This window comes from Helianthus annuus, chromosome 14 (assembly GCF_002127325.2).
Source record: "Helianthus annuus cultivar XRQ/B chromosome 14, HanXRQr2.0-SUNRISE, whole genome shotgun sequence".
Classification (NCBI taxonomy): Eukaryota; Viridiplantae; Streptophyta; class Magnoliopsida; order Asterales; family Asteraceae; genus Helianthus; species Helianthus annuus.
This window is the reverse complement of record NC_035446.2, coordinates 47,264,551-47,287,151: the sequence shown is the minus strand read 5'-3', so window position 1 is coordinate 47,287,151 and position 22,601 is coordinate 47,264,551. Positions and strand designations below refer to the sequence as shown.

At 35.8% G+C, this 22,601-nt stretch overlaps 1 long non-coding RNA gene across 6 annotated transcripts; it reads right to left on the bottom strand.

Moving 5' to 3' along the window:
- Window positions 1–15,043: 15,043 nt before the first annotated feature.
- Window positions 15,044–19,055, bottom strand: LOC110908376. Of its 6 annotated transcripts, XR_002574571.2 has the most exons (7): window positions 18,748–19,055; window positions 17,817–18,679; window positions 17,093–17,188; window positions 16,763–17,004; window positions 16,555–16,642; window positions 15,375–15,527; window positions 15,044–15,292 (listed from the first exon to the last, which is right to left on the bottom strand). It is a non-coding gene; the product is annotated as an uncharacterized LOC110908376 (long non-coding RNA). The 6 variants fall into 6 exon arrangements; XR_004879146.1 differs by having other exon boundaries at window positions 15,375–16,642; XR_004879149.1 differs by having other exon boundaries at window positions 15,375–16,642; window positions 16,763–17,001.
- Between the last annotated feature and the right edge of the window lie 3,546 nt (window positions 19,056–22,601).

Genomic DNA, 22,601 nt, shown 5'->3' with positions numbered 1-22,601 from the left:
AACGGGATTTGTCAGATCCTATGGTACCATAACCTAATACTAGTCGGTTTGGCCAAAATTAATGAATGTCATTCGTTATGTAATTTCAACCAACAAGTTTGTTCACTTTATCAAAATCGTTATTAATTTAATATAAACCATTTCAATCGTTTTCAAAAAAACCATCGTTTAAACATTGAAATCATTTAACACATATGGATCACCGCAAAACAATTGAAAACAGTAAAATAGGGGAACTATGTACTCGCCTGAGAATGCTTAGTGGTCTTTGAACAATAACCAAGCAAAGCTAGAGGGAGCACGGAATCAATCGGCAACCTAATAGCTATATAAATAAACCGGACCTAAGTCGGAGGATCGGATAGGATGAGGTCTTGTAAACCAAATGAGTTATTGGAACTCATATGATATGGTTTAACAATGCCTACATACTAAATTGAAACCTACCTAAGTGCTTTCGACCCGTTATGACCCATTAAGGTAGCTTACGCTACTTTAACGCGTCGTACGCGCAAATGCGCGTTCGAGACGTCTAACTAGTCCTATGACAAGTATTATATGCCTAAACATGTTTAAATAAGTTGCATAATCAGTTTAGGTGACAAAAGTTAGGTTACATATTCTTAGAGTCCAATTATGCATGAAACGGGCATTTTGGTAATTTACCTAAGGCATATAATCTACCTATCATACAACTACTTAAACTTGGTGACCATAAGGTATAACCTACGAAGGTTATTCCCTATACAACTATGGTCACTAAACATGCTTGGTCGGATCCTAAAGATCGACCAAACGGGTCAAGTTCGAAAGTCTAAGCGGTGGTTTAGACCGCTTGACTTACGACTCTAAACAAGCACTAAACTAAAAGTGACGAGCTAAGCATGTTAAAACATGCTTAACTAAGTTAGAAAACAGGTTTTTGATATCAAAACAAAGTGTTTTGATACCTTGAGTAGTTTGGTTTCAAAATACGCTTAAATGCGCATTTTGACCGAAACTACGACTCGTCACTATGCCTAGTCAACGTGGTAATCAGTAGGTATAGTCACTAAGGACTATAACCATCGTGATTACGCTCACGTTGCGAAGTTCTAACGAACTTCTCGTTGACCATCTCGTGGTCAAAGCTGAAAGTCAAACAAAGTTTGACTTTCGAGCTAGGAAAGCAATAAAAGAATGAAAGAAGGCTCACTAAGGGTCCTTGCTATCTTTTCTACAAAGAAGACAAAGTCCCAATGCTTGAGAGAGCTCCCAAAGCAGATGTGAAGGAGAGAAAGAAGGAATGAGAAAAGAACAAGTGAAATGGGATGGCCTATATATAGTTTTCGCAAAACCGTTAAGATCATTTCTTGGAGAGGAGGGAATGATCTAGGCCATAAACTTGCTATAGACTGATTGGGGGACTTGGAGAACACACAAACCAGCCTATAGCATGAAAAACCACCCATCAAAACCATCAAATTCGTGCAAAATGACCAGATTCAATGCTTCTGTCTGACAGGCTCACACACCCTGCGTAAGAATATGGCTTGGGCTTATGCGGGCCGCCTGGCCAAGTTTGGCAGATTGTCAAATTTGGTCCCTGCAGCTTAGAAACATGCGTTTCGGCCCATTTTTGACACGTTTAAGCCCCGTTAACCTCATTTCAAGGCTCTAAAATGAAGTTAAAGTATTGAGAACTCAAAACATACTCAAAAACATCTTGGATGTCGGTTCGTTTGGTCGTACGATCGCGTTGTTCGGTTAATTACGATGGAACTCGTAACGAACGCAAAAACGGTCCAAATTAAGCGACGAATGGAATTTTATCATGCCAATCACTAAAATAAAATATTTTAATGATTACATAAATTTTTCGATGCCCGGATATATTCAGAATGTAAGATATGCGCGAAAATGCAAACTTGTGCACTTTTTGATGCTTTTAGTCCCTGAAAGATCAAATAAGCATATTTTCGCACACCGAACCCCTCAAAGCTTATTTCTAAGCTATGTTTAGGTTATTTATGGTATGTTTAGCTTATGATCAAGTTCCGGACTGTTCGTTATAGTACGAATCGGCATACTTTCGCAGTTTGTCGAAATTAGTCCCTGTAAGCGAATAAACTTGTTTTCAACACACCAAACCATCCAAAACTTATTTCTAAGTTATGTGAAGGTTATTTAAGGTATGTTAAGCTTATTTCACTATCCCGGAGTGTTTGTTGCATTAAACTGACTGCGTTTACAAACCAGTTTGCGTATAACTTTCCAGAAAGCGATTTAGAGCTCGAAATAGAACGAGAATTGATATGTGCAGATGATACACATATTTATACAAATCCCAAGTATGAAATACAATATTTCATCGATTTGGTATTTGTTTGATGGCCGTGGAGGCACAGATGTCACAGATTTCTAAAACTGATGAACAATTAAGAGAAGTTTAAGATTGTATAGTTTTTAATGTTATACGTTTGAGAAACAAGAGTCAAGATCCCTATGGCAAAGAAAATGTTAAAGTTTGAACGAGAATTCAAGTCCCAGCTTATCGAGAGGGGGAGTCTACGAAAGGGGGAGTCTAGATTCTGGATCAACATTTAAAGGGGAGATTGAAGGATAAAGTTTGAAGATAGTAGATTGAAGGATGCTTTACAAGTTAAAGACAATTCAGGGAAGAGAATGATAGAACAAGACTAAAGACTGAAGACTGGATGCTAAAGACTTCGTCAACATCCGAGGGGGAGTCTGTTGATGCACTGATGTCTGTTAACTTCGTCTTTATAGAGTCTTGTATTGTAAGAGATAGATCAGGGCACGGAAATCGAGGAAACAGTGTTGTAGGGTAATTTCGCATGAAATGACCTAAATGTCATTTCAAGCGAAATTAGTTGTTTCATACGGAATTACTTAATTCCACACGGAATTACTGATTTCGTGTGAACAGGTAATTCCGCTTCAGTCAGTTCATGCGGAATTCGCCACCCTATATATAGAGATCCTGCTGTGTCATTTCAAACAAAATTAGAAGTCACTGTTTGAGAACCGAGGTGCTGCCGAATTGTTATCAGAATTGTAAAAGCTCCAGGAAATCAATATAAGAAGAAAATTAAAGGAAAACAAGCTTTATTGCATCAATTACAATGATTCCGCCTTTGTTTTTGATGTTGAACTCTTCATATTGACTCGTTAAGGTCACACGACGATCCAACAATAATGAGAACATTGCGATTGAGCTTTCATAAATCATCGACCACAAATACAGTTACATGTTCTACAAATGTATCACATCATATCAAAAGGGACTACAGGGTCACACTACCCAAAATGTCTATTAATCTACATCAGTCATATACTCAAAAAGTGGTCTCCAAAAGGCTCTGTAAGCTAGGCTCAATAGCGATACTCTCATCAAAAGCAGGCTACCAACATAAAACCAAAAACCGGCTATGCTGATGGTGGTGGAGGAGGAGGTGGAGGAACAAAAAGCAAGCTGCGCACATGCGCTAGCTCCTCCTCATGAGCATAAATGCGACGCAACAGATAACTGATCTGCTGCTCCATGGTGAGAATTCGAACGTCAAAATGGATAAGGCAAAAGAGGAGCAGGTTGAGTCGCAAAAGGTGACGGACATGAACAAGGTGGAGGACGTGGAGCCCTCTCAAGCTCCATGACTCTACGACACAAGATCTCCTGCTGAAGCTGCAAGGACAGGAGTAACTCATCCCTCGTGTAACCAATAAAGTAGGAGGGATGGTATGGATCAGAAACCGGCATAGTATTCGGTGGAAACCATATGAATGGCTCGCCTGACGGCGCATAAGTAAAATGAGCAGTAGGTGCATACTGAGACATGTGAGGAAAACCTACTGACATGTGTGGAACATGGCTAGGCTGCTGGCTAGACGGACCTTCCCCTGGACGGGGTGCAGGTATGTCCTATAAGAAGGTGATAGGCAGGTCAGTGTGGTGTACATCGGCCACAATCGGGTGAAAAGGGGCGACATCAACAGGTGCATGTGTATGAGGGGGAGTAACAGGCTCAACAAAAGGGGGCATATCATCATCATCCTCTATCCACCCATTACTAGTAAAGGCATATCGGGGATCTATCTGATTAGCAAAAGCAGCAGGGTCAGCGGGTGTAGGAATTGGGTCTGGTATAAGGGGTGCAACAACAGGTGTGCCAAATGGTACAGGATCATGATCAGGTAAAGGCTCAGGTGTAGGTATCGGCACAGAAGCAGGTATAGGCACAGGAGCAGGTACCAGCTCAGGATAAACGGGTGCATCAATAGGCTGATCGTCAGGGGCAATGTCTAGCTCAAGGTCAAGATCAAAGTCGTGTGGAGGAACAGGTGCGACAGATAGGGCCGTGTCAGTATCAGAATCAGTGGGGTAACGCTGCAATCCCAATGCATGCATAGTGGTGGATGACACAGACTCGAAAGAATCTGGAACAGAATGATCAGATGAAACCTCAATAACAGGAATCTCAACGAATGGAACAATAATGACATCCTCAGCTGGAACTCCATCACCCTGGCAGCATCAGGGGGACCATCAATGAAAAGATCGACATCGTCATCAGACAAGTCATCAAAATGCCAAATCCTCGAGAGGAAAAGTAGCAAGAGGCGAAGGGGCGAGGATCGAAACCACGACATGCTCACCATCGAGATGTCCGAGGATGAGATGGTCCTGGTCAGGAATAGGAATAAGAAAGGGATCCTCATCAGGTAAACCACCAGCATGCGGTACATCGTCGCCAAAGTCGGGTAGTGCAAAAGGCTGGAAATCATCATCGTCATCTGACATCATCTCTGGGTCACTCTCAGTGTCGGAGGTAAAAATCTCTGGCTCTGGGACAATCTCATCGTCCGAAACAATGGCCATGGGGTCTACAGTATCAGACAGTCCACTTTCATACGAAGACATAGTGTCTGTAACAAAACAATCACAACATATGCACATATATCAACAATCATCAATAAGCATGTAATCAATAACAATGTGTGCACGTATCCATCGTCTTCCCAGACTATCCCACCCAGCCTGTCAGAATGAACTACCTAGTCTCTCAGACTAAACTTCCCAGTTTCTCAAACTGAACCACCCAGTCTTCCCAGACTGAACCACCCAGTCTCTCAGACTGCCCCATGAACATAAATTTTGAAGTGTGTTTCGTGTCTTTTGTTTGAAAAAATGTTTGTCTCCTGGATCTGGGTGTTGTATGCAATGAAAGTATGTTGTGAAAACATTTTCATGAGAGCCCTAATGATTGCAGTCTAGACTCGAGAAGGAATCCTAGTTCGCTACAATAGAAGCTCTGATACCAAGCTGTCACACCCTGACTTTTGCGGAAGCGTGATTATGGTGTGACTTTCTTAATACCATTGCATTCAATCATAACAACAGCTATATGATAAAAACCATAGACTTGTCATCCATTAAATAAGTTTAAACATAACAACATTGTTTTAAGACGCAAACTTCAAACACAAGTTTTACAGGCCATACGAATTGTTTTAGAGTTCACTAAGGACTCATCCAAAGATATTAAATAAGACCAAGGTTTGGAGGGCGTGTCTCGTCCAGGAATAAGACACCCAACCCAAACCTCAAAACCATGGATGACATCTTTATTCACAACGCAGCATGAAACTTACAACGCCCGCCAGATCCACTTACTAATTCCCTGAAATACATGTATTTTGAAAACATCAACAAAATTTGAGCGAGTTCGTGTATTTGTTTGCGTGTATGTATAAACCTTTGAAATCACTGTAAGTATGTATGTAAGTTTATAAATCCCGGTATGAAAGCAACAAGGAAAACAGATCACCAATGGGTTGCAAGGCCATTAATATGTGTGACGTGATGCAGGTAGCTCAAACCTAGCAAATTTTGCACCGGGCTTCTGGCTGTAAGACATAGTCTACCCATGGGCCAAACCCTGGTCCAACATGGGCGGGGCTCGCTACACCCAAATAGATCTATCACTCATGTCCCTCGGTCCTATAACTAGGATTGATTGCCTTAAGCGTTGTGCCCACCACTCACATGATCTAAGTATACCCTTCCTTAGCTAACCATACCAAATAACAATGTATGTAAACAGTTGTAACATGTATTTCACCCCCGAAGTTATAAAACTGAAAACAGTTAAAGTAAAAGGGGGAACACGGAACTCACAGTCTTGCGTCTTCAACAATCGTAACTCGAACTTCTCCGGTGAACACGACTACCTACAACATACTAATGTCTATTAGACGAACGGGCCATGCCTTGACTTAGAATTAACGTTTCTGAGTTACGTTTCTTTTACGCTTCTGATATTATTCCAAGTTATATAATTATTGTCAAAATAATTAATATTTAACTTAAATTATATTTATAAATTTTTGGAATAATTGTTAAACAATATATATTAACTTAATACTTCTCAAGTATTAATACTTGTATTTCTTTCCCAAGGATGGGGGTATCTTATACATGTGTACTCGTATTCTTGTATTTGTACCTTTTTGCCATGCTTTGGTGTCGTATTCCGATGTGTTTTTATACGTACGAGAATACGTATTTTATTGTAGTTATTAAGTATCCTCATACTTAATTAATTATTAAACTTTCCTGAATATTATTTCTAATAAAAATCCACCAACATATATATTTCCAAAATATATATTTTAAGAAGTATTATATAGAAAAATTATTCATAATTTTTCTTTTGGCAAAAATATTTGTAGTTCCAAAATAATATATTTTCAAGTCTAACTTAGAAAATATATATAAACTTATTTTTATCCAAAAATAATGTATTTCATGTTTACTCAAGAAAATATATATTTTTCCCAAAAATAATATACTTTCTAATAATTCCAAGGAAAATATATGTATTTATATTTGTCAAAAATGCTATATTTTTCCTTTGTCAAAATATGACCTAGCTTTGTGGTAATCATAAAAAATCATATTTTTGTTCATTTGTATCCAAAATATTATTTACCATAATATATTTTGTGAACATATTTTCTGGAATATTTTGTAAGTTACATTTCTTGTTCGGTTTCGCTAATATTTTGTGTGTAACTTGTATAGTTATTCCTTGATATTTTGGTAATATTTTTTATGGTAATTCTTGGTGTTTTAATGTGTTATATTATTTTAAATCCTAAAATAATATAACTATTATACAAAGTATACAAATAATCACACACAAATAATCATACACATTATGGCTTTCAAGCATATCATTTTCTTTTGTAAAAATAATCACAATCAATTTACAATCATCAACAAATCAAATTTACTTACGAATCTTTCCAAAATCATGCTTAATCTACTACTTCATGAACTTGAAAGTTTATGAAAATTTGTAGTAACTTGGTAGTGTGTTTAGTGAGTTTAGTTACCCTTCAAGATGTGTTTACTTCCTTAAAAACTTCATTTTTAAAGGAGTTGGATGTTTACAACTTCAAATCACATTTTCTAAAAATGCTTCTTTATGTAATCTTCTTGTTACACAAGTGTTTCTACATTTGTTTAACCATTAAAAATAGTGTTTGTTTATCTAAGAACCAAGATCCACTAAAACTCATATTTTAAGCTTGGTTCTTTTGAAAAACCATTCATAAATTTTAGATCTATATAATTATTAACTCACTTTGATTATTTTTTTTCAAGAAACTAAAGTATCCTTTTCAAGTTCATGACTCAAGTGTGGATGATCTTTCATCCTACAACCTTCTTACTTTCTCATCTTGCTAAACTATGTTTCTAATCATGGTTTAGCAAGATGTTATGATGATCAACATCATCTTTACAAATAATCAATGACCAACAAGCACTCATACCATAAACAACTTAGTTTCATCAAGATTACTTCATAAATCAAGCTTATGTTCAAGTTACATGCTTATGTTCTTTAGTGTTCTTGAAGTTTTTATTATGATACTTCTTTTAACCACTCAAAATGGATGTAAAATAGAGTGTTTAAGGATCTTACCACTAGCACAAGGCTAGGGAAGATTCAAGTGTAGAAAGTGAGTGGATAAAAGCAATGAGAGAAGGTCCTTCAAGATCCACAAGCTCAAAGCTCCTTTATACACCTTCTAACACCTTGTGATTACTTGGTAATGGATGAAGAAGGTTGAATGATGGTGGTGGTGTAAGTGTGGGTGTTCGGCCGAGAGCTCCCAATAGAGGAGAAGGTTTTGTGTGTTTTTTAAGTGTGTGTGAAATGAGCTCTTGCACCTAAGGTTTCTTCTTATAACCAAGTTTAGATGTTAACTTATGTGTAATATGTCACTAAAAGCACACACAAGATCTAATAAACAATTGAAACAAAATCAAGGTGTGGGGGCCATGTATGGGCCGCCGTCCATAGGTGGGGGGGGGGGTCTTAGCTTAGGTTTAAACCATATAGTTGTAATCTAGTTTAATTTCAAGTATAAGTTAAGTGTTTTAGTTACTAGATATTTTGTATGATGTGTTATGATGTTCGGGGACCATAACTAGATTGGAAACATTAAAACAATGCTTCTAGTGTAATTTTGATGTTTCGGGTAGTGTCCGGTTGTTTGGTTAGATACTGGTTCGTTAAAGTGCTAAACTATACAGTTTAGTGTTCTTTATGTATCTTTTTGTGACACTTTTAATTCCCGACACTTAGGAAAACATTCAGGACCATTTTACCATGTTTCTGCATAAAATTAGTATGTTAAAATGTCGATTTATGCTGAATTTTGCTGAATTCAGCACTTTGGGTGAGTTTTAGGCACTTTCCGGCACTTAAACTATCACTTAGTAAAGCAGTTTTGTGATCCTTACTTCCCTACACTCTATACTAGTGTAGTACTTAGTATCTGGTCCACACTGGGTCTCAAAAACACTGTTGTCTATGTACTGAACTTCGTCAGCATATTTCTGATTTATCCGTTCACTGTGCTAACTGTTCTTTGTGCATCATTTATGTCAATAAAGTTCTCATGCAATCAATGATATGTCATTTGCAATATGTGATGCACATGTGTGTATAAAGCAATAATCAGAAGGCAGTTAATTGTAATTCAGCACAGTCATTAAGCACTTAATCAAGATTAATTAATTGTACGGATACCTGGATTTTTGACAGTTGTCACACATACGCCTCCTCTGTCGGATCCAAGGGTCTTTGAGCTTGTGTTGTTTGAAGGAAGGAACGCCAAGACTAGGTTGTTACAACATTGTTGGCGATAGTGGTTCGTGATCGCCACCTTCAAATCATCGAAGGTATGGTTATCCGATTCTCCCTTGCACTTATATGGTTTGTTTGAGTTCGTATCGATCGTGTAACAAGGTTCGAGTCATTATGGTTTGGGTAATAATTGTTGGAAATTTGATGAATGGATAATTAATATATTTATAATTTAATGAAATTATAAATATTAATTAGAATCTTCATGTGGTAAATAAAAGAGAAACTCTTGAGTAGAGCTTCTTGATGACATTTAGTTAGTTTTATTAGAGTTTTTAAGTCTCTAATTAAGTGACTAATTAAGTGACAAATTAAGTGAATAATTAAGTGAAACCTTTCACTAATCCTTAAGTCTTGTACAAATAGTAGGCTATGTGCTTCTTTTGTTACTAGAAGAATATGGTATTGCTTGATACATGAAGAATACTAGAAGGAGGATGAACACTTGAAGACTAACTAGAGAGATGAGTAATCTCTACTTGTTTTCCACCACATAAGTTCAAACACTACAATTACTGGATGTAACCTTGGGCTTGTGAGCCATCTCCGGCAGTACAGACTACTTCGGTTGTTGTACCCTGGGAGACAGACGTGTTGTCTTTAGTAGAGGCGCGAAATCTGTTTTAAGGGAAGCGTGTTGAACACGTGCCTCAACCAAAATCGTCAACGTTTTAGTGTGCCCTTTGTTGCAGTCAACGAGTATATTTTCAAGACTCAAGATGATGAATACTCGAGTCTAGGATGCTATAAAGTGTGCGTGAAGGACCCACCAGAGATGCGGCTTGAATCAAGATTGGTATATATAATTACATTTTATATTCTTTTTATTATGTTATTGCAACCGGTATTGTACTATGATATTTCCTACGAATAGCGAGAGTCTCGTTATTATATATATTATAATTATATTTTACTAAAGGTGAACCTAATTCCTACAATAATCTGCTTATGCACATGATATTTTTGAGCGGCTTATATTTTATATTTTTCTTTTGGATATGTTTCCAACACCATAGTGATACCCAATTGTTTTTTTAGTTGAATCCATGTCGATTGGTTTGTAACACCACTATGATATTAATAAACTGAGAAGATGACTGAGTGTTGCTGGTTATTTTGATTTATTATTAAGCATCAAGATATATCATGTAATCAATTAATCAAATGCATGGTTTTTTTTTAATTCAAGAAAACTATAATGAATATCCTATGATTTTAGGTTTATGTGTTTCCAAACTTGATTTCAAATATAAGTTTAACTAGTTTAAGATCCCGCGAGTTTCACGGGTGGATTAACACAAACATATAATATCTACTGGCATTGAAGCCCATGTATGAACTATACCTGGTTTCAGGAACCCCCAATATTTCCGTTTCAATATTAGCAGCCTCATAAATTCATATATATAATATGTTTTCCAATATGCTCACGAATATCTACATCATGAGCAACCTAATCATCACACTACAAATAAGATAAAATTTATTCATGAACTTCGTGATAGTAATATCCTTTTCTGACCATTTTTACAACTTGTATTACCATCACTGCCTTAAAAATTCTTGATACTTGCCATTGTGTCGACCCATACGCTTGACTATTCCAACTCTATTTTCAACACTCTCCACCTCCACATAGGCAACAGTTATTGCTCTCTAACCTCAACTATGACCTGAAATAATTATTTATTATCAACCTCCTATAAAATGCAAGAAATACATGATAATATCTGTACTAAACACGAGTCGCTCACGGTTTCTCCAAACCTCTTAAGTTCATAAAAATAAAAATAAAAAGTTGTATAAGAAAAATGGCTGGTCAAATTCAAATTAGGCTTACTTATGCTGAATCATAAGCTTGCTAGTAAGTACAAATTTAACTCCACTGCAAGGTTGTTAAAGAATCCCACCAGTCTTTAGATTCACTTATAAGAGGTGCTAGTGTCCACTTCAATGTAACGTACTGTAGTATCTGCACCTTCTTCCTCGACCTCCAGTCTTGCTTAAATAAAATTTTCAAGGATCCTGCCAAAAGTATGAATTAAGATGTATTTTCAATAGATAAAAACAATGGATTATGGTCCGATAAAATTTAGGAAGCGCTCTAAAGCACGCCGAAGACCATTTATCGATCACATCTCTCCCAACCAACACTCTATGAATTTCACTTAATTTCTTACCTTTTTCATCTTCAAACATAAAAGTAAACTTACTCCCTTTCATCCCGTCTTCATTCAAATTTTCGCTCGTCTGACCACCTCATCGCGTTAAAGTCACCCAAAAAACCACAACCCCAAAATATTTGCTAAAACACAAACATCAAATATACAAAACTAAATATTCCCAAAATTGTGGGATTGATTCCTCATGTATAAACTTTGAAATCCTTACAATGCCTTAAAACTAACGAAAAATTGCCCAACTTTTTATTTAATGCATCATTTGAACCAAAAAAGTAACATATTGATCAACAAATAAATACTTACTTCAACCAAAAAATAACATAGTTAACACAATTAATCCGTTATTTCAGCAAATGGCACAACTCAACGACACAAAAAAGAATACTTTAAGAGAACAAACAAACCTGACAAACAACGGGACCATTGGAGCTAATCTTAGCGCTTCCACAAGGACTATGCTTGAGATCAAGGATAATCTATTTAGCAAAAAACAACCCAACTTAACTTGAAGATATGGATTAACTCTTACGATATGAAGAAAAAATAGAAACACGTGCGCGGTTCTGGCGGTGTGGTCGCACCTTGTATTCGACTCAAGCGAAAACTGCATCCACTCATCTTAGTAATACGATTGATGACCTAGCACACACACAAACACATCTCCCTGCAAATTGAAACCAATAGTAAAGTTGGAATGATATGTGGATATTAAAACTTGAAACCAAGACGTACGATTTTGAAAAGCTAGAAAGACTCATGGCGACTCCATCCGTTGCAACCCATCCAAGGTGTATCGCGTAGAACCCAATTCCTTTGTCACCATACTTTTGAGCCCATTTTTCTGTCAGTGCTACCTACAACAACATAAACATGTTCAACATGTAAACAATCCCTTTTAAACCATGAACCATTGACACTTGAGCTAAAATCATCCTATTCAACAATTCAGATATACCATTCCAGTCAATAATATTATTTTTGTACTCATAATTAAAGCATTAACTAATTACAACCGAAAAAATTGTCTGTGGGTCAACCCAAACCATTTTGACCAGTCACACAGCCTTTCCGCCCCATCTATCTTGCCACTTCTATTTGACACTTTCCACATTTCTGTTTTTTTCTTTCTTATATTTTTCATTAAAAGAATATTAATATCATCGATACCAGACATGAAGATAAGATACCTATACCCGTTTGTTGTTAGCTTAGTGCTCGACTCCACTAAATTTGCCACTGGTAAACTGCATTAGTATAAGTTCATCAGACTTCAGAAATGGATATCAGTTTTCATTTGTAGGTATGCGGGACCTACAAAATGAAAAGAAAAAAACATAAAAAATTTCTATGAACCTAAACGTCAGTGGTCAAGGGAGTTGTATACATTCTACCCGAAGCCACTGTAATAACACAAGCATAAGGTTGAGATTTCTCAAGCAATGGAAGCAGTAGCTCTGTCATGCCATAGGCCCTAGTACGTTCACAGCAAAATTCAATTTGTATCCGTTTTTTTAAATAAAAAAAAAGAAAATAATATTGTCAATTAAGTGGTTATAAAGCGCGTAATTTTCGTGAAAAGGAAAAAAACTGGTGCCCTTCCGATGTCGTCACTCTCGTGTCCTCAAGTATGCCAACATTATTAACCTAAAATAGATATGGATTCTAAATAAATATATAACCCAAACAAAAAAAATGTATACAGAAAACATAATAAAAATAAACCAAACTTAAATTTGGTCTTTTGGAAGAAATGTGCAATACTAAAGATCAGTGGGACTAAATTAGTAGAGGTGGCAATCTCGACCCAGTTATTTATGAATGGGTTGATTTGGGTTGTGTTTTATCTCATAAAGGTCATATAAATATTAGCTAAGAGAAGAGCTCCTCAAATGGCGCGAAGAGGTGAAAGTCGCCAAAAGTCACGTTTAATTGATACAACCAACTAAATCATATAATCAAAGATAAATATCATTATTAATATTATATTTTTGCAACAATAGTTAACGCATTCACTATGTATGAAAGTATGAAACAGTTTAAGTTATATTAGCGGGTCAACTCAACCGACCCGTATTGAATTCCAGCACAAACCCCTTATCCATCTAGTCACATCTAATATCCGGTCTTTATGTCCTAAAGTAACAACAATGTTTACATCTAATAATCCATTCCAAACTTAAAGCCAAAGTAGACTCCTTACGATGCGTGGGTACCATAAAGATAAAGGAATAGTAGAAAACCGTACCTCCAAGTAAACATTTGTTTTGGTTACTGGTGCTTGACTGAATTTTAGAGATTGCTTCTTCCCCTCTTGCCTTATTTTGACAAACCATGTATCCCATTGCTCCTTTGTTATCATGTTCAAAACAATAAAAAAATGAAACGTTTGAGAATCTATGCAAAATATCGTCTGTGCAAAACAAATAATCGAACACTGGACTCTCAAATTCAAACACAATACTTTCTTATCAGTATTATTAGAAATCTTTTTTTGTCAATTACAAATTATTAAGAAAAATGACAACTTTTTGAATAACATAAAATACCTCTATGCAAGACCTTGCGTAGTGGCATAATTGATTCTAGAATTAGCTCTAGCTCTGGTAACCACGCAATTCTATGCATCTATTCATCTGACCATATCTTCTGGATTAATATTCATCTAGCCAATTCTATCCATCTACATCAGCAAAGATCCCCTTATTTTAAGAATTTACATCTCACATATCAAAGTACAATACCTAAATTGAGCTGCTAGATAGATAATATTCAACTCCAGTCTCTTTCACACATGCATGTACGCTAGTAATTTCTCAAAAATCCGCATATCATCAATTAGAGGATAAGGTGTAAACTCACCTGATCCTTTATCTCTTAAAAAATATATGATAAAACAGTGGTTTGACATAAATAATTGTGTAAAGTCACCTGATCCTTTAGCTCTTCTTCAAAACAAAGTTGTGTGGTAGCACTAACAGCACTAAACGGGACATGGCTTTAGGATCAATGACTATAAGGTGACACTACAAGAAAACTGGGTTTATAGTACGCGCAAAAGCGTCCTAAAATGCTATTTTATAGGACCTTTCATTTAATAGGACCAACGGTAAAAGCGTTTCATGTAAAGGGGTCGTAATAAGTCCCGGAACTTAAAAAGCGTCCTGACATCTCTAATAAGATTATCAAACCAATTTTATGGTCGCGTAATCCGTCTTTGAACAACCAAAATAGTGTCCTAATAAAAACATATTAGGACACTTTTATAATGTTCTAACATGTGCTTACATACTTTTAGTCTTTTGATTCACTTACAAGCGTCCTTAGAAACTAATTGATAGGACCCTTATGATGTAACATTATAGCTACTTTAGTACCAAGAAAAGAGTCCTAATATACCAAATAAGATTATGAAACCAATTTTATAGTCGTATAATATGTCTATAGACAACTTAAATAGCGTCCTAAAAAGAACATATTAGGACACTTTTACCACCACAATATAAAAATGGATTTTTGTGGCACATATTTTGTGTCGCAAAACTATTCATAATTACATACATATACTTTTGTTTTGCCTTGATATAAAAGACTTTTGTGACACAAATTTTGTGTCGGTAAAAACAAACAACTTCTTTGGCACTACAAATGTTCATCATATTAATTTGGTTACTTAAAACTGTTATTTATTTACAATATAAAATAAATCACACAATCACAAGGGTCAGTAATAAAACAATAGACATCTTCATCTTCTTTGTAATACGAAACACCTTGTTATCATATGTAGTGTTCGATCCTAGCCATGCAATCCCATGACCACATACAACATATGCGTCCACTCCATCATGTTTCTGATGAAGACTCCGCTATCATCATCTTAACCTGATCCTGTCGATATATACAAAACAAAATTGATGCATGTTAGTTGACTAATAAGAGTCCCCAATGAAATATTTATTTTAGGTATTACCTGGAATTAGCGTAGCTCTCAACATCCCACAAAATGGAACCAAACGTAACAGCCTCCAGCATAAGTTTTCTCAACCCACCAGATTTGATTTAAATAACTTCATCTTTAGAGGAAATCATATTTTCCTTAAGTTGGTAGGTCCACCAAACAAAGCTTTCGTATATTGCCGTGTATTACAAAGTGTTGGTAATAGAAAAAAATATGATAATGCGTACAAAAATTTACATAACTGAAGTATTTTTACTAATTACAACAATAACAGTGATCATGGAATGAAACATGATAACAAACTCAATTAAACAGAGTAATCATGGAATGAAACATTTGATTAAAATTTGATATTCAGTAACTAAAAATTTGATTAAAAAAATCAAAATACCATATATATATATATATATATATATATATATATATATATATAATCTAGTCAATATGTTATTCGAATCTAACATATTACACGCTTATCAATCAAGCCAATCATAAAATATATTTTTTTATTAAAAACCCAATTTTTTTACAGTACAAAAGAAGACCAATGATACACCTAGGGGTGTAAACAAGCCAGGAGGCTCGAGAACTACTCGTTATCGGCTCGGTTAAAAGCTTGAATGAGCAGAGCTTTAACTAGTCTGAGCTCGAGCCTAAAATAGAGCTCGTTTCTTTATCGTGCTGGAGCCTAAAATACAAAGCTCGTTTAGGCTCGCGAGCCTAAACAAGTCCAAACACCATTTTAGTTTTTATATATAATATAATAATAATAATAATAACAACAATAATAATAATAATAATAATAATAATAATAATAATAATAATAATAATAACAGTGGCGAGCCGAGCTTTGGCTCGTTCAAGCAATATTGAAGCGAGATCGAGCTGAGCTTTTAGCTCGTTTGAGATTGTTCCCAAAATAACTCAAGTCGATCCGAGCTCGACCTCAAATAAGTAGGCTCGAACCAAGCCGAGCTCGAGCTCGAGCTTCATAAAAAATATAAAAAATATGACGAGCCGAGCTCGAGCCCAGTCGAGCTTGGACTCGGCCTGGCTCGTTTACACCCTCAGATACACCAATTGTTTTCTAAAAACAACAAACAACAAAAATAAAACAATCAAGAGATTCTATTTGAAACCATCCTAATCACCTACTGGAACATTTATGGAACCTTTAAAACAAATAACATACCTTGCCTTATAGATCTTTGAACACACAAGCATCGCCTATGGAGATTTCTTATGGATTCATTAAGTTACGCCATCCAATAACAATAAAACTTAATGAATAGTACATGAAAATTTAAAAAAAAATGTATTAACAAGACACCACAAGAGTCAAGAGTATATGCAATATATAATATATAAGATAAATAAAACAAAGGGTGAAATTCACATACATTTTTTACGGTCCAGATTTTTCTGTTCGAACATGGGTGAATCAAGATGTTCCATGTTGAGACTGTTTCATCTGAAATGATATCACTGGAAGCATTTGGATTCTGATATTCATGAGGATATGTAGGGAACGACATTTCCTTTTGCGAATCCCTTCTTTACAGAATATACATGTTCCATCATCCTCATGCTCTTAAGCCATCACAACACATTAATAATTATACAGATTTTAATGGTGTACCTACTACAAGAGAGACAACTTAGAATAGAAACACATACATCTTTTTTAGGTATGGAATTAGCAATCGCATTTACTATTTAAATTTACTTACCATATATGCATAGGCACCACTTCACAAAGTGAATACAATCATATGTACAAAATCGCAATGGTTGTTGATAAGAGCATCTACACATCCGCCAGTGCGCTGTAACAAAGCAACAATAAAAACCATAAATTTAAACTCTGGTTGCTGGTAGGTCATCAGTTTTATGCTCATCATCATGCATCTACAATAGCAAATAATAAATAAATAAACAAATAGCGCTTACAGCTATAAATCATCATAAACATATGAATAGAACGATACATGTTAATGTCTTTCATGGTTCAAAATAATTAAACCGTTTCCAGTCACAAGGTGGAGCAACATAAACTCCCAATGGTGACACCATAAGATATCTAAACTTTAAATCAGGTAAAACGAAGCTGCAAAAGAACATATATTCATTGAAGGTAACTAAGAATGTTATCATCACTGATCCTAATTCTCTAATAAATTTTATGTGTATAAGTTGGATTTTATGTGCTGGCCATGAATCGCACAAGCTTCAAGGCACTGGTGTAAACCTGTAATTAATAACTCTTTAGGTTAAACAATAGATAAAACAAAGGTACTGTTGAGTAGCAGCTATGTAGATAGCCGATTGACTGCATATTTCAATTGAGATTCGGACTAAAAGGGGGGATATTCAACAGAATAAATAGGGCTAAATACCATTGATTTTCTTAGTTTTTTACGAATATCAAGTTAATTATCAACAATCAAGACTTACAATGGCTCTATCGAACTTGCATATGAAAGAGATGGGTTCAAATTACACCTCATCTTTTGTATCAATCCTGTAACCCAATAATGATACCTGAAGTAGAATTTCATCGGAAGAAAAGCTTGAAAGAACAAATGCTGCGATGGAGGAACTGGATTATAGTTTAGATGAGGAAACAAAGTGACGGTACTTTGAGCCACACATCGTTGGACCAGTAAAGTGTTTTTGCCCTAAGACACGAAACAAGAATGTGGTTTTTCATTTCCTGCAAATAGTCACACCGGGGGCAAAGCGAGTCCCCACTCTTGCTCAATTCATCCGCTATTAGGATCTTGGCATCCTTTGCTCTCCACAACTTTTCCACTTATAATATCCATTATTTTTTTTTTTTTGTTTATGAACTCAAGTAAAAAAAAATCATTTCTCTTAATGATTTGAAACAAGAAAAAATAGTACTTTATGAACACGAGGTATGCTACTTCCAATCGGCTCATAACACCCTATTTTTTGGTAGCCCCTTTCTGGTGTAACTTAGATGTCTGTAAAGACATGTTACAAATAACATTTTAAGAAGATTGGAAATATGCACCTTAATGATAATTATCAAACTAATTATTGTTTTTCAAGAAACGACCTTTCAAAACTCGAACCCATGGTATTTAGGAAAAACAAAATTGAGCTCTTGATTAATTTTCATTTAGGCATTTCATCAAACACATTGTATTCAAACATAGAGACCTTCAAAACCAACTATCAACACCACATTTATATGCTAACTTGAGTATAAACTTGTTATTAGCAGCAAAATACCACGAGAAATGCAAACCTAACGTTCTGTCATCAAACGAACTGCCATCTTTGCTCCCTTCCTACAAGTTGAGCACATCAAAAAACCCCCAATATTAAAAGAAATGCAATACTGAAGCGAAAAACTTACAATAAAAATCCACCAACGAAAGTAACAGACACATGTTTCAAGCTGAACGGAAATGATTCGAAAAACAAAGGATATGTCGGTAGTGAAGGATACGGGTGTGATTAGGGTTTTTGGGCGGGCTTGTGGCCTTCACGTTGGTGTGAGGTATGGTTCTCAATCTGGTGTGCGAAGGAGGGAGAATCATTGCCACCACTAATCACGCGGAGGTGAAACAAATTTGGCATGTGAAGGAGGTAGATCTGGGGTGGAGGTAGATCTAGGGTGTGCAAAGGAGGGAGAGTTGGATTTAGGTGAAATTAAAACCTAAGCGGGAATCTGATTTTTAAGTGGAGGGAAACAAACATATTTCAATTTCAAAAATAAGTAAAATAATTCGAGCTAAGCTGAGCCGAGCTACCAAGCGAGCCAAACCGAGCCAATTTGGCTCGTCACGAGCCGAGCCGAGCTAGGGTCACTTTCTAACCGAGCCGAGCCAGCTTGGCTCACTTTTAAACCGAGCCATATCAAGCGAGCTCCGAGCCGCAAGCTTTTTGGACAACCCTAAGGGTGGGTTGGGGACGGGGGGCTGGGTGACATGGCTGGTTGGTTCAATCTAGCCGTTGGGGGTAATCGTTGCCAAATAAAAAAAATATATCCACATGGCTGGTCACGCCACACCACACCCCTAGTTTTTTAGTATTACATTGTGAATCCCACCCTCGTCACGTATCGAGTAATGCCCCTAACCCGAGCTCATCCATACCTCATGGTCTAAACTAAAGGGTTATCGGATGTATCACTCCCAACTAAGACTATGGAGTGTGGAGTGGCTTGGGTTGGTAGCATTGCTCGACACGTGGCAGGTGTGGGCTTCACCAGTCCACACCTAAAAAAGTGAGGTGTGGAAGGGGTGTGGCTAGGCGGCGTTGGGTGCCATGTGACACCTAAATTTCTTTTTTCTTTGCTTTTTTGTATTAATCATAGAATTTAGTAAATAATTTTAAATATATTTTATTTATATTAAATAACAACAATATCCAGTTATCGTAAATTTAGTTCGGAAAGAGTCGGATACACCGTCGCGATGCGTGACAGGTATAAATACTAGTTTAACTTATAGATGAACGGACGCACAATCTTATTATCTTGAAAATATAACATGCTTCTTTGTCACCATTTAAAATTTAGTTAAGTACAAATGTTTTTAAATAAATTGATACATGAAATATCTAACAAACAAAATATATACAAATCATAAAGTTCCGTCTGATACGGCCAATTTTCGGTAGAAAACCGTAAATCAAATTGTTTGTTACGATTTAAAAGTTTTGAAACCAACCGACCAAAAGTAAAACAAAAGAACTGCCTGCGAAACCAATTTGATGACTGATTTAGCAGTTTTGAAGTTTAATCTGAACCCTAAACACCCGACACCTAATAAAAATTAGTCTAGGGAATCATGGAGGGAAATGGTAGGAGGGAATTGATTTAACTAAATTTTTTATTAAAGGATGTGAAGGAGGGAAAGAAGAAAAATGTAAGAAGAAATGCTCGAAAATTTTAGTGGCATACACAAAATTAAAGAACATAAACTTGTGGCACAAAAGTTAAATGTTACTGAAAACGTTTGCTACACTACAAATGTGTTTATTAATTGCTTATTCTTGTTGTCTTTGTGCACAACCTCTACTTCACATTGTTCATGGGGGGCATCTGATATCACCACCGCCAGCCACAACCACCGCCGGCCACCTGAAAAGGTTGAGAATTGAAGGAATTGAAATGAAGGTGAATCGTCAACTATAACGCCTTAACGGATCGATTCGGTCTTGTGGGTTAGTTCAGGTTTTGCGCAGAAGAAGAAAGGAGGAGGTTTCAACTTTCGGGTTGTGTTTTGATATTTTATGCTCTGATTTATAGACACTGAAGTGCTGCAGCTCAGCTGGCTAACAAGTTCTTTGTACTCGCTATTGTCCCTGGTTCGAGTCCTGGGTCCTGCCTTTTTTTTTATTAGCTAAAACAAGTTTCTTATAATCTTCTAACTCCATTAACTCATTACACTAACCTAGTTAGTGTAGATATCATATAACACTAGCAAAGAACCTAACCTAGTTAACTAAGTTCTTAAACAAATAACTAACTGAGGTAACCGAGTTTGCTAACCTAGTTAGTTAAGTCCCTATAAAGATAACTAACTTGGTTTACTAACCTAGTTAATTGATTTGTTTTACTTTTATAGTTTGCATAAATTACAAAAACAACCCCTTGACTTGTAACTTTATTTAACTAACCAATCCAACTTCGTTAAAGCTTCCCTTATATAAATCTAACCAAACTGACGAAGTTTCTTTAAAAAGTTAACGTTTCTCATTCGGTTTTAATCCATGGTGATACGCGACAATTACTTTAATAATAAAATAAAAATAAAAATAAAAATAAATTAATTGAAAAGAATCCGGTTTTTGCAATCTGGGTCGGATTTCGGAGACCCGATTTTGACGGATGTTACACTATTAAGTTATGTTATAATAGAACTCTAGCTAATAAGCATCCAATAAAACTAATGTTTTACGACTCAAATATCAGGTGTCCTATTACAGTGTATTATAATAACACCGCAATTATTAAGCGTTCAATAAAGGTTAAATTTATAAGACCCAAGTGTCAAATGTCTTTTTAAGTTAAATTATAATAAAACTCTAGCGAATAAGCGTCCTATAAAACTGATGTTTTATGACTCAAATATAGGGATGAAAATGAACCGAACGTTCAGCGAACAGTTCGTGAACCGTTCGGCGGGAAGTTCGTTTATGTTTGTTCGTTTAATAAACGAACGAACATGAACAAGAAATTCCGTTCGATTAGTTAAATGAACAAACATGAACAGAGGTCTCGTTCGTTCGATTATGTTCGTGAACGTTCGGTAAGGTGTTCATGAACGTGTTCATGAACATTCGTTCATTTGCGTTTGTTTATGTTCATATGTTTGTGTTTTAATTGAATATTTTTGTACTTTCATATATTTTATCTATAATTTTTATATTATTAAACTTTTATTTATTTTATTACCCTAACAATTAAATTAGGAAACCCCCTTTCACCTTGTTTATGCACCATTTCCTTTTCATTTCTCATTATTTACATCGGTGAATACGGTCGACTTCCGTTCCACAATAAGAGATTCAAGTTCCAGTGCTACTCTCCGAGCCATCTACCTTTATCCTTCGTCGTGTTTGCCAAATTTATTTGTGTTCGTGAAACGTTCGTGAACACCTTTATTTCCTTAATGAACGAACATGAACAAGGCCTTGTTCGGGTTCGTTTACAGGCCCTACTCAAATATCAAGTTTCCTGTATTATAATAAAGTTTAAAGTTATAAGACCTAAGTGTCAAGTGTCCTATTAAGTTAGGTTATAATATGACTTCGACTAGAAAGGGTCCTATAACACTGACATTTATGACTTAACTACAACGCGTCCTATTAAGTTTTGTTATAATAGGACCCCAGATGATCAAGTGTCCTAATACAGTACCACATAATGGGACACTAACAATTAAATGTCTTATAAAGTACTTTATTAGGATCTAAATTTTAAGTGTCCTATTAAATTATATGATAATAGGACCCCAAAAAATCATCCATCCTATTAAATAGTTTTTTAGGACACCGGTTTAGTAGAGTATATTATAAAAGAACCCCAAAAGTTCATTAGTCCTATTAAATAGTTTTTAGGACCCTCTTTTACAAGCGTCCCACAGAAAAGGTCCTAAAAAGCCATTTTTGTTGTAGTGTGATGGACATCTACCAAACATAAAGCGATAAATCCCAAACCCAATTTGCAACTTGACTTATAAACCAATAAAATAATTTTTA